Genomic DNA, 17,114 nt, shown 5'->3' with positions numbered 1-17,114 from the left:
TTCGACCTCGGTCTTACCGAGTTTATTACTACATCACAACCCTGCACTTGGGGTGTGAACATAAGACAAGCCACAACAAGTGCCACCTGATGTCCAGTAAAATCGCAACCTGCTAACAGTTTGTAATATGGCTGAAATATGTACTGGCAAAGCCTTATGTAATAGAAGGTGACGAAGAACCTGTGTATATGTTCCAATCTAGGGTGAGGCTTTTTATATCAGACAAAGAAAATTATAAATCCAATCATGCAATAAAATAAGCACCTTAAAAATGATAAGAATAACAGTTGTTTGTTCTTCAAGAGCTGCTTTGCTCAACCATGTTGCTAAAATCATCATACCACCTTTGGTCAAAAACATGAAAAATAAATTTTAGAATGACTACATTCAGATAAGGGAACCAACTTTCTAACATCATCAACTAAAGCTCAGAAACAAGGGATGTAAGTACAAGGGAAGAAAATCTCAAGCATAAATGCAGTGGTAAAAGTGTTGGAGCTGGCCTAAAAGGTAAATGACTCCATGTACTCTGTTTGGAATTTTGCCCTTCTAAATACTAGTAATATCCTTGTAATTTATTGTCTGATTGTGCATCTAGATTTTTGCATATGCATGTGGATCAAGTCAGCGAAAGTTAGCATCATTCCACTATGGTAGCTCACATGTACACACACATGTTCAAATGCACATGCATATGAGCCATATGGGGCCCTTTAATGATGTGGAAAACCTAATTACACTCAAACCCAAACCCACTGGCAATAAAATCAAACCAGAAGATGATAATCCAAACATCAAATTCAAAATTTGATCTGTTTCCTATAGTGTGGTCCACCTGCGAATTGGATCTACTTCATTTTTGGCCTAATACACTAAAATTATCTGGCAAAACGGATGGACGGCATAGATTTACAATAAATATATCAAAGTGGGCCCCACAGTAAGGACCGAACCTAATCCGCTCACTATATCCACCTTTTTTTATGGATATGGGTCCGAATCCAAAAATGTGCGAGTGTGGGCCATGGTAGAGGACTATCAAAATAAATACTCTTGCATATGCATGCATCTCAAAATGCAGAAAACACCCCATACACCGAACCGAAATTGCATAAAATAAAAAACAATAAAAATAAAAAAATAATAATAAAAACAGAGATTCAACACTAACACTCCGAAATCTCAGTGTATAATGGGTTTGAATCCGAAAATTTAAGATAGGAGAAGGTCATGTCAGAAGTGGACTACCAATGTACATAGTCATGCGCATACAAAAACCAAATTACACAAAATACCCCTTACTACAGAACCGAGATTCACGCACATACACAGAAAATTCAGTGTATATATCAGCACCTTAGATGGAAATGAGGTTTGGATAGCAAGAACGCCGTCCGATGATGAAATCTCAGCTGCAATCTCTCATCGCTCTGCTGTCTTAGATCTGCAAACGGAGAGAGAGACTGAGAGAGACAGAGATGGCAGAGAGAGGGAGAGTGTCAGTGATGAGTTCGAGAGTGGAGAGGGAGGGAGAGAGAGGTATAGAGAGATCGAGTGGAGACGGAGAGGTGCAGAGAGAGAGCAGAGAGTGAGATCAGGCGCAGAGAGAGAGAGAGAGAGAGAGAGAGAGAGAGAGAGAGAGAGAGAGAGAGAGAGAGAGGTAGATCGGGCACAGAGAGAGAGAAATGAGGCGGCCGGTTAGGGCATTTTGCGATTTTGATTAGGGCATTTGTGATTTTAATTAAATAGGAACACTTTGCCTGCAGTCGGCTTTGATTTCCGCGGGCAAAGGGCTCCACCAAGTGTCGGTTCTGCCCTCCTTTCTTGTAGTGATTGGTGGTGGCTATTAAGGCCACCATTACCATTTTGAAACACCTGTGATCTTATATCCATGTTTTCCATCCCTTTTTCCAAGATCATTTTAGGGAATGAGCTTAAAAAATAAAAAACACCCAAATTTCAGGTGGACCATATTATAAGAAAAAGTGGTGATTGAACACTTTATTATTAAAAACTTCTTAGAGGCTATAGTAAACTTTCCATCCAACCTGCTGATAAGAACAACCTGAGCGAAGGTTTAAAAAAAACATATATTGGCTTGATCCCAATGTTTTTGGCACATTAATGATCAATCATCGCTAGTATGGTCCACCTGAGGACTAATGGCTATGGACGGCCAAAAAATTCTTTAAACTAGTAGTTTAAGTATACAAGGGACACTGGTCCACGTGAGTAAAACAGGCTGCTTTTTAAAACATTGTCCCCACCCATTTAAAAAGCATAAACGTTTGATATTGCCACGTGTCCTAACAACGTCCAAAATTGGCACGTGTCTGCATCACCGAGGCAGGCGTGTGGAGTGAATCAAGTCTCGTTTGGCAGCATAGATTGGGAGGATTTGACAACATTAATGGGTTTTCAGAATCCAAAAGTCATTTGGAAGCATGGATATGTATTTGGAATTAAGGGAATTGTCAATCATCTCTCATGTTGATTTTGTATTCTCTTTTTTTTAGTGAGATTATCGATTATTTTCCTTTTTTGTTTATTTTTGAAAGAAAGAAAAGAAAGAGAGTGGGATGTGTAACATATATAGTTGTCACTAAGCCATTAATTCTTTATCGACTATATAACTAAAATTATATCAATGGAATGATTTGAGTAGTCCATAAATTAGCCCTATAAATCAATCAATGATTAAAAAAGCTAGTGGTTCGGTTGTGATCCTATGATGTGGTCAATCCGAAATATGAAAAATTATCATTTTTTGCCGACCTATATATTTTAATTAGTTTATTATAATCACTATATCAAATATTACATATGTCTCCTAATTAAGGATATTAATATTAATTTAGTAATTACATTCAAACTCCCATAAATATGCTATATAATTTCAATGCATTAGTATTTTTGAATTATTAGTAATTCCATATACACGTTGCTAAATACAGCTAAATAATTTAAAATTATCCTCGACTTTAAATCCCTTTGATTTGGAATTTAGGTATTCTAAGACCAAAGCTCTCAAAGAGGCCTAGCTCTTCATCTAGTAAAAATAGCTGCACTAGTCTAACCAAAAGCCTTGTGGTGAAACTTTCGTAAGATCCACTACTGTCATCAGGTAAGTTGTATCAAGTTAACCTTGAAAGCCTAAAATTACAGTCATCCATAAGATAGGTAAGTCGGGCCTATTGTGGAGTTTACACGGAATTTTAAGTGGCGTTTAGATTATAAATTATTTAAGAAAAGCCTATCTTGATTTTTTACTTATAAAACTAAAGTGATTAATTAATTTTAAATAATAAAAAACGTATTTATAATTTGATCATAAACCTAACTTATTTGGTGGTATCTAAATGAGCCTGTTTGGCATATAGTATTAAATGAGATTAAGTGGGATGGAATTGTATTTGATCACTCCAAATTCTATCCGGCTTTTGGGGAAGATAGTAAAGGTTAGGGATTAAGTAGAATGGAATTGCATTTGATCTTATTTAGGATTTTCATAAATTTTGAAATCTATTATACATGTGGGCCTCACATTAATTTATGTGCTTATCTATACGAGTGAATTTTAATTCATTGTTTACAATTTCATGGTCCACCAGAAAGGATTTGCTTAATCCAATATTTTTATCCATATCAAGAATTTTATCCTAAAAACATGGATTGATGATGAAAATACCATCATATTTCCAGACATGCAATAAACATGGTGCAATATCCATTGAATACAGTTCAATACCATTTAATCCCATAGACTAGACACGTGTGTTTACCATTGAAACACATGTGTTTATTGTTGAATCATCCTGATTTTGCTAATCAAGAAAAAGAAAAGGTGATGTACTTGATGGACACTGTAGATTTCACGAACGTTAAGTCGTTTACGGAGAAAGAGACCCCAGTAGGTAGCTACGCGAGACATGCAAGCGTTTTCCCAATAAAAAATCTACAGTGGCATTATAGTAGTTATCCATGTAACCGGGGGCATTTGACGCTAGTTTCCCTTCAATATAATCCAGAAACGAAGCGTTTGAGAGAGTGAGAAAGTGAGGGAGATGTTCTGTCGCGTCAATAAATCAAGGCAAAGGAGCTCCTAATCTCGTGATTGCCCCCTTTCTCCGCTCGCTCTGAAATGCCCTTCCATTTTCACCTATTTTCGCCTCCACTCTCTCTCTCTCTCTCTCTCTCTCTCTCTCTCTATGGTGTCCGGATCAATCTAATGGTCACGATGAAGTTTGACGGAGTTTCATTGTAGAAAATGAGAGTTTGGTAGCTTGTTTCCAGATCTAATGGAGTGGTTGAGAGTTAGGGTTTAGATCGGGAAATTGCAATTTTTCGCTATCATTTTCATTGCGTATAGTGGTGAATCGGAGTTTTAGGGCTACGGAGTCGCAAATGCAAGCGCCGATATAGCAGCAGAGGCAAGGGAGCAGCCTTGGAGCTGTGATGAAGGACAAGGAAGAGGATCTTGCCTTGTTTCTCGACATACGGAAAGTGAGAAGGAGCGGAATAGCTTGCTGCTCCTCCACACCTCCGAAGATTTTGATCCTCCCTTCGGTATGCGCTTCGATGGTTCCTAATGTAACATTCAGACTTATTGGGGCTAGATTCAGTTCTTTCCAGACCTTAGGGCCTGTTTGGATGCCTGTAACTTTTTTAAGTTGTAAGAAAGTTACAGGTAATCTTGTTTAGATGTAAGTTGTAACTTACTTATAGGTAACTTTGTTTGTGTTAACTTACTTACAGGTAACTTTATTTTTATGTTTGGATAACCTGTAACTTTGTTACAGGTAATAAGTTGGATATTCACACTAGATAGAGTTGAAATAGGTAATCGTTGAAAAATCAGATTGACACATAAAAAAGATGGGATAAAATTATTCTATTTTATTAAGCCCATGTAAATGAATAGTTTGACCGATTCTTAGGCTAAACTAATCAACAGGTGGGCCATAAAAGTGGGCCCATGTTTTCAAAATACCAGTAATGTGGGAAAAAAACTTGAGCTACATGTGTGTTTGACATCCTAGCTGACCATCAGATGGGTCCAGTGTGTCCGATGACTAGCCCATAAAATTAGAATGGTCCAGTTATCAGAAGGCCAACTTGTACACTAAACGCGGACCACTGAAACAATTCATCTGCTGAGCAAAATGACCTATGTTTGGGCCAATACATCTACACAAGGACACCCGCTTGATGCACGGCCTGGTTCTCCCATAGATGACCGATTGGCATGTATGGCTGGGATTAGCAAAGCTTAGGGTAACAATTTCATTAACAAAGGAGACTAGCCAAATACAACAAGTATAACCATAAACCAGCGGTGACTTGATTTGTAAATTTTTTAAATGATGCTATCACTATAAGTAAGCCATGAAGGCTATGTGACGTGTTATGTGGGCCCACTATGATGTATTTGTTTCATCCACACAATCTATCCATTATTCCATATCATTTTAAGTCATCAGCCTAAAAATAAGGTACATCAAAATTTCGGGTGGACCACATCATTGGAAACAATGTTGATTGAAAACCCACCATTAAAAAGTTTTGGTGGGCCACCAATGTTTTCGATCAAACTAATATTTGTTTTGTTCCCTTCATCCAGGTCTTTATGACCTAATCAACAACTTGGATGTGAAACAAACATTACAGTGGGCCCTAGTAGTTTTTTAATGGTGGACTTTCAATCATTATTGTTTTCGGTGGTGTGGTCCACCTGAGATTTAGATATCCCTCATTTTTAGACTCAAGCCCTAAAACAATCCAAAAGAATGGATGGATGGCATGGATAAAACAAATACAATATGGTGGGCCCCACAGATTATCAGCCATTATCCACGCCACCTCACCAAGCTGCGTCCATCAATGCAGAAGCAAAAAAAAAAAAAAAAAAAAAAAAAACTTGAGAGAAGGACGCTTCTTCAATGCATGTATGATTCTTCCCAACGATTTTCATTTCAAAATTTTCAACCGTTACCAATATCAAAGATACAGGTAGCTTGAAAAATGACTCAAGCGCCTATAAGATTTTCGCCTCTTTCTATTGTAAGAAAGTCACAGGTTGATAGAGTTACCTATGACTTTCCTCCCCCAAACACCAACTGTAACAAAGTCACCTGTAACTTTGTTACATTTTACAAAAGTTACAAGCATCCAAACAGGCCCTTAGGTTTTGAAAATGCTATCAGTTTGCTATTTCGCATCATGATTTTTATTTTTTTATTTTTTATTTGGTTTCTTTATTAGTTTTCTATGAATCGGATGTCAATGTCCAGTGAGTGATAGCTTCAGAACTTAGATATTTTTTTTAATTCGAATTTCATTTTCAACAGTGCAACGTTTGAATCTCCTTTGTAATTTTTGTATCTACGGCATACATGTTCCGGAGGTGGACCCCTCCATGTAGATGACCTACTCCCGACATTGGGCCAGTCTACTCATCAGATATGGTGTAGGACACACACAAATAGATGTTCGGTAGCAAGTTTATATCCGGTGTACATTAAGCATACAAGTGTAGCCCACATGATGGGTGGACCGGCCTGCTCTTTAGCTTGGGTCATCGACGAGGTGGGGGCCACCTAATGCACGGCTTGGATGTCCCAAACACGTGCCATTTTGACATGTATGGCTGCATTTGGAAATGTGTGTATCAAAATCACCTATTGTTAATTAGTGTTATCAGTCTTCTAAAACTGGACTTATCCACAAAGTAGTAGATCTTTTCCATCTTCTAACTTGCAAATGTTTCTAGACAACAGGGTCGAAAGCAGGTGGTTCTCCCATATTCAAGATAGTGTCATCAACACCACGTAAAACTGCTTCTGATGACTTCCTAAACTCTTTCAGCGAGAAAAATGATTATGATTGGTAATGTTACAGCATCTCATCTACTTGTTAAGGAATGCTGAAAAACAATGATGATAAGGAGTATTTGGGCCCACCACCAAGTTGTGGGTGGCAGGGATTCCAAAGTGTAGTCAATACATTTGGTACTTGGGAAGAACCCATCAAGCATGTTAGCATTTCCTGCCCTTTCCTTCCCCAATCTATGCCTTCATCATTTTGCTAAGCTGGCTTTGGCTGAACGAGTGATGGAGATTGTTGATCCACAACTGCTCTTAGAAGAAGCTAAAGTTATTCAAGGCAATGAAAATCAAATAAATACATGAAATAGAATGCATGACTGCTTGATTTCAATGGTCAAAATTGGTGTGTTGTGCTCTGCAAAATCTCCAAGAAAACGAATGCAAATGAGAGATGTTGTTGCTGAAATGCACATAATAAGGGACTTGTGTCTCGGGGTCAAGATTCACCAAGACAAACAAGTTGGGGTCGCAAATATTAGATGAAGGTTTGTCTTACCTCAGGCATTACTAAGTTATCATTAGTAGTTATTTTGAGAAAGATTTCCAAATGAAATGAGTTTGTTGAATACTTCCCTAAACAAGCTCTAGATATATTATTTAGTCTTCGGTAAAGAGTGTACTTGTATTGATATTGAATATATGAGAAGATGTATTTTTTTTAAATCTTATGTTAGGTAAAGGGAGATTGTATCATGAATTTAATAAGAAAAAGAAATCCTCTTATTATAATAAGAATAATATTCAATTACTAAGATACTTTAATCACTAATATATTTTATGCTTAAGTTTTCAAGAAGATGTTACAATCTTAAGAAATTAGTTTAGCATCTGGACTACCAACTTGATATGAGTTTGATGAGGTATTCATCCAATGAGTTTGACCATGGATTTGTCCAAAAAGAAAAAAAAGGAAAAGAAAAGAAAAAAGAATGAATGAACTTGTATGATCCAATGGGTTCATCCAATTGATGTAATTCTTTTGCCTGACGAATGTTAATCATTGCTATGTTTTCAAATGTATCTTGACGTGCAACTAACAAGATGGTTGGAATTATCAAACCAGGGTAGTCTCTGACGTAATGGATGGCACACATAAAACTGTGAATACCAACAGGGATAGGCTAGGCTATAACAGGTATGGGTTAATATAAAATGGTCTAAGCGGGAACAATGATGGATAAAACCTAATGTTAATGGATCCTCCCGTGGGAATCTTGATGAGGGTGGAGGGGGTAGAATCTTTAGAGATCACACCTGTAAAGTTATCTTTGCCTTTCATAACTTCTATGACAAGATCACTGATACTATGGCCGAAACACATGCAGTCTTTGACCACATTAATTAGTATTGCATTGACTTGGGACTAGGGAATGTTATTGTGTAATCAGAGTCCATTTAAAAAAATATATATATATATTCCATTTCTAATCCCCTTGGACCAGCCCCATGGAAGATTTGGTCTCAGGTGGGGGATGTTCCCACTTGAAAATTGTTATAAATTTTAGGATTGTCCACACCTTTATAGAAGGCAATTCGTGGTGGATGGTTCAGGAAAACTTGCTAGCAATGGAAGGCCTAATCGTTTGTTGCATGGTTGGGGTGATCTCCTATGTGAGATTTAGGGCTTGGTGGCTATAGACAATGCAGGTGTGGGATGCCTAGTAGGGCTTTCAATGGGCTGGGCCTGGGGTTGGCCTCGGCCCCAATTTTGAATTGTTTTAGGCCAGGCTGTTTCAAAATTTTGATTTTGGCAGGACCAAGCCTGGTCCATTGACAGCCCCGATTATTTGTATCATGTTTTCTTTTTTCTTTTCTTCCTTCTCTGATTGCTATTTGTTCTCCAGAAGGTTGATTTTCTTTGGTCCCCTTTATCCCAAACAAAAACAACCTTATTGCCCCCCAGCAGTTGAGGCTCCCAAAAAAAAAAAAAAAAAAAAAAAAAGAACAAAGAGGCTGCCTTCAGGATTGGAATCAGTTGAGTTGGAATGTGTGGATTATTAGATGAATGGATGGATTCTCTAAGTAGCACATGTACAACAATATTAGATTATGCCATTGTGGTACACGTTTAAAAAAATAGAGCCATTCATCTGCTGAGACCCGTTTCAAACAAGCACTGGGCTATCATCATGCTTCCTGGTTGAATTGGTAGACCCATGTACATTCATCAGCTACATGATACCTTGAATATCAAACATTACTCTTATAGCTTTTAAGTTTCCAATTTTTCTCATACTTGTGGCCTAATTAATTAATGGAACTTCTTCTTGTCTTCATCTGCTATTTTAATAGTGGGTCCAACCTTTTGAATGGCATACGTTCATGGGGTCCACATATGATGGAGGCCTGTTCTTTAGGTGGGCTCTATCTTGAATGTGGACTACTGGTAAATCCTCTACTCACCCTTTTTCTTAATAGGACTATTGCACATATTTAAATATGACAATCCAAAATTCTAGGCCATAACACATTCCTAGACACAAGTGAGAGTATATTCCTATAGCTACACTGAGTAAGATTCAACCTCTGTTTTTATTTGTATACAACTGGTTGCTTACATTCTTGTGAAACATATAAATTACCAAGTATGAAATGGGTAGTAAATCATCCACACGTGGAGATGTTTATAGCTATGGGATCCTTATACTGGAGATAATAGGCCAACTGCTGACATGTTTAAAGACAATCTGAGCCTCTATTATTTTGCTAAGTTGGCCTTGCCTGAACAAGTAATGGAGATTGTAGATTCATTTCTCTTGCAAGAAGCCAAAGTTACTGTGGCAGCAGAAATCGTATCAACACAAGAAATAGAATACATGACTACTTGAATTCAATGATCAAAATTGCTGTGTTGTGTTATGAGGAATCTCCTAAAGAGCAAATGGAGATGAAAGATGTTGTCATGGAAATGCATGTAATGAAGGACTTGTATCTTGGGGTCAGGATTCACTTAGACAAATAACTTGTCACAGCAATTAGGTGAAGGTCTGTCTTACCTCAGTCATTACTGAGATGTTATTGTTAGTATTGTTGAAAGAAATTTTTTTTTTTAAAAAAATTAAGTTTATATCTTTTTTTAACAAGCTTTAGATATGTGTAATCTTGGGTTAGGAGTTTTTTTTCTTCTTCTTTTTTTCCACATAAAGGTGGAAGCAACTTTTTTGATCGATTGGGATGACGTATAGTCATTCCGGTGGGCTCAACAAAAAACAAATGGGCCTCACCTGTCATATAATTCCACGGGTCAGCTTATAATCTCTTAATCTAAATTATAGCAACAAAGTTTTTCTTTCTTTCTCTTTATTGCATTTCTCTGAGTTCTACATCAATATGACCGAGTATCGACATTATTTGATGTACTAGTCATAATTGTAATGAATGTGGAATCATAATAGACTAAATGATATTCTTTCATGCTAGTTGAAGGTAGGCCTAGCAATGAGCCAGGGCAGGGCCTGGATTTTGAAATGGTTATATGAGACTAATGGGCTAGCCAATTAGAAAATTTGATTTTTTGGGCCAGGTCCATCCCATTGCTAGGCTTAGTTGAACGGAGAATACTGTGTGGAATAAATGCAATTCACAGATGAAAACTGTCTTAAGATGCTTTAAGCCAAAACCACCCTACTTATCAACAAGTCAGCAATTTATATGCATATCACTCTAGCACATGTTTCTTTTAATTACTAGAATACACTAAGCTCAATCATGGGAAAGATGGGTCCCTAGTCGTGGCTCAATGGTAGACTCACAAGAGTTTCAACACAGGTCATGGGTGCACTTACCGATTGTGGTGTATGTCAGTGTGAATGTGGGTTGGGAAAAAAAAAATCATAGGAAGAATAATTTATTCTTCCCAAGTGGTTAGCATGTCTCTCTATTGAAATTTAAAAGACTAAAATTATTATTATTTTTTAAAAAAAAAAATCACCCGTAATAACTGGACTAGGAAAGCAATGGTTGAGAAAAAACAGTTTCTATTTCACCTTTGTACAGGCAAAACCAATCTTTTGATCAATGAAGTCCTTTACCATATGACCCTGAACGTGTGACCTTCTAGGTGAACAGTAAAGATAGATCGTGGTATTGTTAGCAACTGGGGTGGGCCACAACGTTCCTAACTCCAGTGGTGTTGATACCACCGTAAGCTTATGGTGATATGGGATCTACATGGTATACGTATCCAATCTAGGCTACACCATGCAAAACAAAGTGGGAGGGGATTGTCACCTCGGAGCTTACCTGAAAGGTAGAACAATATGATGTTTGTCCTGACCCTTCCTACAAGGTAGATAAAGGTAGGATAATATGATGTTTGTCCTGACCCTTCCTACAAGGTAGATAAAGGGCCCAGACAGAAACGCATGGCCCCCACAAGAATCAAGGATGACAGTCCTCTCTTGACTTGCATCCTGTCATGTGGCTCGCATGAGTTTATGCTTGGGCTGATTTTTGTGCTTGGGTGTATTTGAGACCCGCAATTGACGGACCAATTGCTTGTTGTGAATTCATCACATGGGCTCCGCTTATCCCATTACCTCCATAGTTAGCATATGGTGGTACTCAGCAGATGTAGAGTTGTACATAAGCTGAACCTAGTCGAGCTTGGCCCAGCTCGGCCAACAGTCTACCTCACCTTGAATTCAGTTCGGCTCAATCCTCAGGACGATCGACTCGGTCAGCCGCTCAGGCCAACTCGATGACTTGAGATCGATCTTTCGAGCCGAGTTCAAGATCGAGCCTACAAGTTGAGTTTGAGTTTAGATTTTAAGGTTTTAATATATAATATATAATATATAATATAATATTATATATAATTTATTTAAATATATAAATATTTACAAAATATTTATATTAAGTGAACTTGATTCGAGTCGAATCGATTCAAACTAAGTCAAGTTTCTAGTAGAGTCGAGTCAAACTCGGTGTAACTCAAACTTGGCTCGAAATCAAAAAATTAGCTCGACTTGGTTTGAAGTCAATTTCAAGCCGAGTCAAATCGAGCTTTTCCAAGTCGAGGCGAGCAAGTTAACCAAGTTAACTCGATTCATATATAGCTCTAAGCATAAGTAGGCCCACGTGATGTAACTAAGGAAGAAGTTTCAAAATCAAACTCCTTAAATATAAAAGAAACAAAAAAGTTGACTTACTATAAATAGTAAACTTACTATTTATATATGGTTGTGATTTCTACTAGACTATGGTTTTCGGCCAAAAATAGTAAGTGTCCACTTTGGCCTAACGAAGTTATTCTCCAAATTTTTATAAGCCCTTTTCATGTACGACCTCTCTGAATAATAGATTTACCATGTATGTTGCATCGAGTGTCCTTTTACACGGAATAAAGTGCACCGTATTTGAAAAACGATCCACCACCACGAGCAATGAATCCATGCAGCGTTGTGTTCGTGGGTTTGGGCTTCACTTGAAAGATGCAAGCCGGCTTTGTGTAGAGCTTAGCCCAACCTAAACTAGGCCCGTTGACACCCCAAGCCTAACAGCGGCACTTGCAGCTTTCTAACAGCACACGCCCAAAGGAAGATGGTAAATGGCCCTGCACCACATGGCTAATATGGAATAAATTTAAAATCTCGTCTGTTCATTAGGTAGAAATTCTCGTTAGAATGACATGGACATAATATAATGCCCATTTGATATATGAATAGCTTTTTTTTTTTTTTTTTTGCCTTTTTTTAAGGAAAAAAAATGGCCATTGGAGAATAGATGGTATGGTGTTAATACAAAATGCAAATATCAAGGTTGGCCCCACAACATCCTAGTGGCATGGTCACCACGGAATTGGCTTCTCTCGTTGTCTTAAACTATTAGATTGACCTTTAAGTGGAGTGGGTCCAAACCAATCGGTAGATCAAGAAGTTCTTCCTACCTTTGCCAAAATATTTTCAGATGTTTTGGGGCAGGTCTTTTTTTTATTTTAATTTTTTTTAATTTTTAAAATTTTTAATTTTTTTTTTTTTTCAGTTGAGACATCCCACCAAAGTTTGATTTGGACCACCGAAGTAGGGAAAACTATTTAGATAGTAATCAATTGATACATTTTCATTTCACATGTTTTTCATTCTGTCCCGCTAGGTCTTCCTTTAATAGAATAAGCTTCTTTGATCGGTTAGTTGTTCTCATCATTGGACCAAGGGTGTTTATTTGGAATCCTAAGCAATCTAAGCTAGGCCCACCATCTGTATGATTCAAACCCATAATAAGAGGGCACTTCTAAAAAGTTTGAGCATGGCATCGGCAACTTGGGTGGGCCTCGTCGTGATGTTTATTTGAAATCCACTCCAACCACCAAGGGCATCACCCTATTGCCCATTCCATGATTCATGTGGACCACACAATTGCAAAAAATGTGTAGTATGATCCTTTCTTTCCAAATGGCTACAATTGGTGTGGCCTACCTGAATAACTGATGGACCTGATGTTTGGGCCTTAGTGGAAAAGGGCCTCAGTGGTAAATTTTGATGGGCCAATCTAATGGTTAGAGCGGATTTCATATAATCATTACAGTGGGTGCTTGTAAAAATCAAGAGTGGACTTCTCTCCCAATTGTTTTCTTTGGTGCTGGCCACCGAATCACGTGTCAGTCTAATGTTTTGGCCTTGTGCGTAACGTGGAGTTTTCCATCTAATGATCAGAATGAATTTCATATACACATCATGACAATTACCATGCATTCAAGTTATGTGGGATCTAGCATGATGTTTGAGTGATATACAATTGCCATACATGCATTATAGGACATTTTTTAGTTTTTTCTTTCTTTTTATTTATTTTTTACACCACAAGAAACTGGACTTTTATCGGCGGTCAAAACTGCTAGTAAAGGGGCAAAAAAATGACACATATACTATTGGCGGCGCTAGACAAGCGCCGGTAGTTCTTATGTCGGTAAAACTTATGCCGGCACTAAGTGACCTTTACAAGCGCCGGCAAATAGGTACCCTTTAGCACCCCCTCTCACTTCACCGGCGCTGGCTACTGTAATTCTGAAAGAAGCGCCGCTAAAGTGGAAAAGGCGCCGGTAAAAATTCCTAAGTGGTATGGTTTGTGGACGAAGAAAAGCACAGATAGAAATCTACACAGGCGCTGGTAAAAGTCTTTGTATAGATTTGAGAGGCCCCAAATTTTTTTATTATATATAATTCAATTAAAACTTGCATTTTTTAATATTTGAAACATAAAAAATGATGCAACACAATTAAAACTGAATATTAAACAAAATTTATATTACTACACAATAAAAAAATATAATATTTATCACAATAAATTGAAAATGGTCTTGAAAAAAAAAATCCTCTATATGGTCTAAATTTAGGCTGAAGTGATGTAAATCCTGCACACAAGGAAAAAAAAGTCAAAAAGTAGCACTGACAAATGAGCCACCCACGGCGTCGGCTAAGCAGACTTTTGTTGTAGTGCAAGTGGCGTCAAAAGGCTGAAGTGCATGTAAGCCTAAAATTAGGCACAATTGATTAAAATCCTACACAAAGGAAAAAAAGAAGTAAATTATCAAGTTCATCTCTTTTAAAAGAATTATTAGCGTCGATGGGCAATTTTCTTTTCGCCTTTTCTGCTAATTATGGGGTTGGCACAAACTCGGCTGCAGAATTGCGAGCGGTGTATGACAGTCTAACTCTTGCTATTCAAAGAGGTTACGATCATATCATTTTGGAATCTGATTCTAGACAGGTTGTTGATATGCTCAATGGAGTGGCGAATCCTGGTTGGAAATGGAAGGCGTGGGTTCATAGGATCCATCGGATGAAAAGTAGAGGTCGAATTAGCTTTGTACATGTCCGGAGGGAAGGGAACTCGCCGGCAGATTTTTTGGCCTGGTTAGGGACTCTTCTCAATCTAATGCTGAGTTCGATCGAATTTCGGACCTTCCTCTTCAGGTTAGAGGTTCTGTTTTCCTTGATAAGGTTGGCTTAGGTTCTCTTTTGATGGTTGTTTGATTTTTCAGGTATAGTTTTTGTAATTATCTCATCATCTTCCTGGTTGGTCCCTTGTTGTATGTAAAGGGGTGCCTCAGCTGTATAGGTGGGTTTCTCCTTATTGAAATGAAGAAAGTTTTTTTGAAAAAAACAAAAAGTCTTTACAAGCAGCAATGAAGTTTAAAGGTATTTATACATTTTAAAAGTATTCCAGGCTGCGTTTGGATGCTCAATTGAATTGAAATCATTCAATTCAATGAAATTGAAATGACCATCATTGGAATAACCCCTTTCCATCCACAATGAAGATCCAACCCCAAATAGCAATTCAGATTATTTCAAGCCAAACTCAAACCACATGGAATTGCATTTAAGGGCCGGCCATCACAATGTATTGAAACAGTCCACCTCCATTTTAGTCCTTTCCTCTATGTTTAACTAAATCTTCACAACCAACTGCAACTAAGCATCCAAATGCACCCTCAAAATTCAAGAGAAGGATAAATAAGATCCAAATCAATGGCAAGATCGCATTCTACACCTATAAATAGAATGAATATTTACCTTAGAGTTGAGTGGCATTTTCTGGGTAAAGGTCCTTCGTATTTTTTCTTGATTATTGCCTCCTATACGAGACAGGTTAAATGCAATGAAAAGAAACTGAAAATAGCATGGGTCTCTTTGCTTTAAATAATACCACGAATTTCATAGCAATGCGTGAAAACCATCACAACACTGTCAAATACCTCTTCTTAGGCAGAGGGCATGAAATTTTTGTTACTTCTATCTACATGTTCTGGATCCGCTTCAGGAGACCTCCATAAAGTTGTTTTACATGAGCATTCTCTGCATGTTCTTGCTCTTTGGGATCATCTATCTCTATGCCTGACATATCGTGCTTGGGTACTCTATAACATAGCAATTACAAATAGCAAAAGAAAGAGCGTTGCACAGAGAGCATTTCATATGGATAAAAATTTACAAGGTAAACTGATAATTAAAATATATATCTGGCTGTAAAAGTTTTAATATGATATGGTACACATCTAAGTTGTGAATTAGCTGAATCATCATTTCATGGCAGAAGATCTAATTGTTGTAGCTAACTAGATGGAAAGATAATATCAAATGCATCTTCAAATTATGACACATGCCTGCACATGGATGTGAAGGGCTCCCACAAGTGTTCGGAGCTAGCAAATCTCAATTCCTACAGTTGGTTGTATGTGATACTTCTCATAATAAAATTACCAGATTTTTAAGGGCCTTGTAAAGAGGATCATCGATCATTAAGGTATTGGATAAAGAGAACTGTCCCTTTTCCCCATAGAAGACTACCACTCTCGTTGTCCCATAACTTCTTCAACTCCTTAAAAAAGAGAGGCTTGTCACTGTTTTCCATGCTCTTGTATCCTGGTGGAGTAGTGCATTCGTTCTGGTTCGGGAAAACCAAGTTACAAAATATAAGAACAGTTGTCATAGAAAAATAAATAAATCTTTACTGCTTGGGTAGTGGCTTCATTTGGAACAGAAAACCACTGCAGTAATCTCAGTTCAACATACTAATTTTCACTTAGTGATACACCAAATGCAGGACTGAAGAAGCTTCATATGTCCCTAGCCATAAATGCTTCAATAAACAAGTTATTAGATTGTTCACATAGAGTGCTGCCCAAATACCATGCTACCTCTAATTAGAAACATTGGGCCTAACAAATAGAATCAATGTCAAATAGACTGCTGATCAGAAACTATCCTTAAGAGAAAAAGCAAACTGCCTAAAGCAAAAGGAAAGCATTGCTGGAAGCCTGGAACTAACAATTTTCCCATAACTGATTAAACATTTACAATCAATTTTGATTATGTTAACTGCCAACTGGAATGACTTGGCCAAAAAATCCATCCCATTATATCTTTCAAAAAAAAAAAAAAAAAAAAAATCCAAAAGAAACCGTCCACAAAGTATATTACAAGTTTAAATGTCATGTACAACTCATTTCTATAATTTCATGGATCAGAGGTTATAATTATTCAACCATTCTGATTTTTAGAATGTAGCTTACTGACCATTTCACAATTTAATTGATTCAGTTTGAGTTAACAGTTTAAAGGCATACAATTTCTGAGTACGTATGTTTCAAGAGTTGTACACAATCTGAATATCAAATAACTGCCGAAATATGATGAGTGGGAATATGGAATGCATTTCAGCATTTCAAAATGGGATTTCTAAATGGAGTTATGATATTATTTCAGCATTTCGAATGGAAATTTCAGT

General features: G+C 37.3%; 1 long non-coding RNA gene across 1 annotated transcript in view; it reads right to left on the bottom strand.

Annotated features, from left to right (window-relative positions):
* Positions 1 to 15,652: 15,652 nt before the first annotated feature.
* LOC131218880 (uncharacterized) overlaps positions 15,653 to 17,114 on the bottom strand; it is a 43,466-nt gene continuing 42,004 nt past the window's right edge. The window contains exons 2-3 of the long non-coding RNA XR_009157888.1: positions 15,881 to 16,271; positions 15,653 to 15,742 (exon numbers count right to left, since the gene is read on the bottom strand). This is a non-coding gene — a long non-coding RNA (uncharacterized LOC131218880). The remainder of the gene's footprint in view (positions 15,743 to 15,880; positions 16,272 to 17,114) is intronic.

The sequence above is a fragment of the Magnolia sinica genome, chromosome 11 (assembly GCF_029962835.1).
Source record: "Magnolia sinica isolate HGM2019 chromosome 11, MsV1, whole genome shotgun sequence".
Taxonomy (NCBI): domain Eukaryota; kingdom Viridiplantae; phylum Streptophyta; class Magnoliopsida; order Magnoliales; family Magnoliaceae; genus Magnolia; species Magnolia sinica.
The sequence above is the reverse complement of the archived record's forward strand: the minus strand, read 5'-3'. Positions and strand labels throughout refer to the sequence as shown.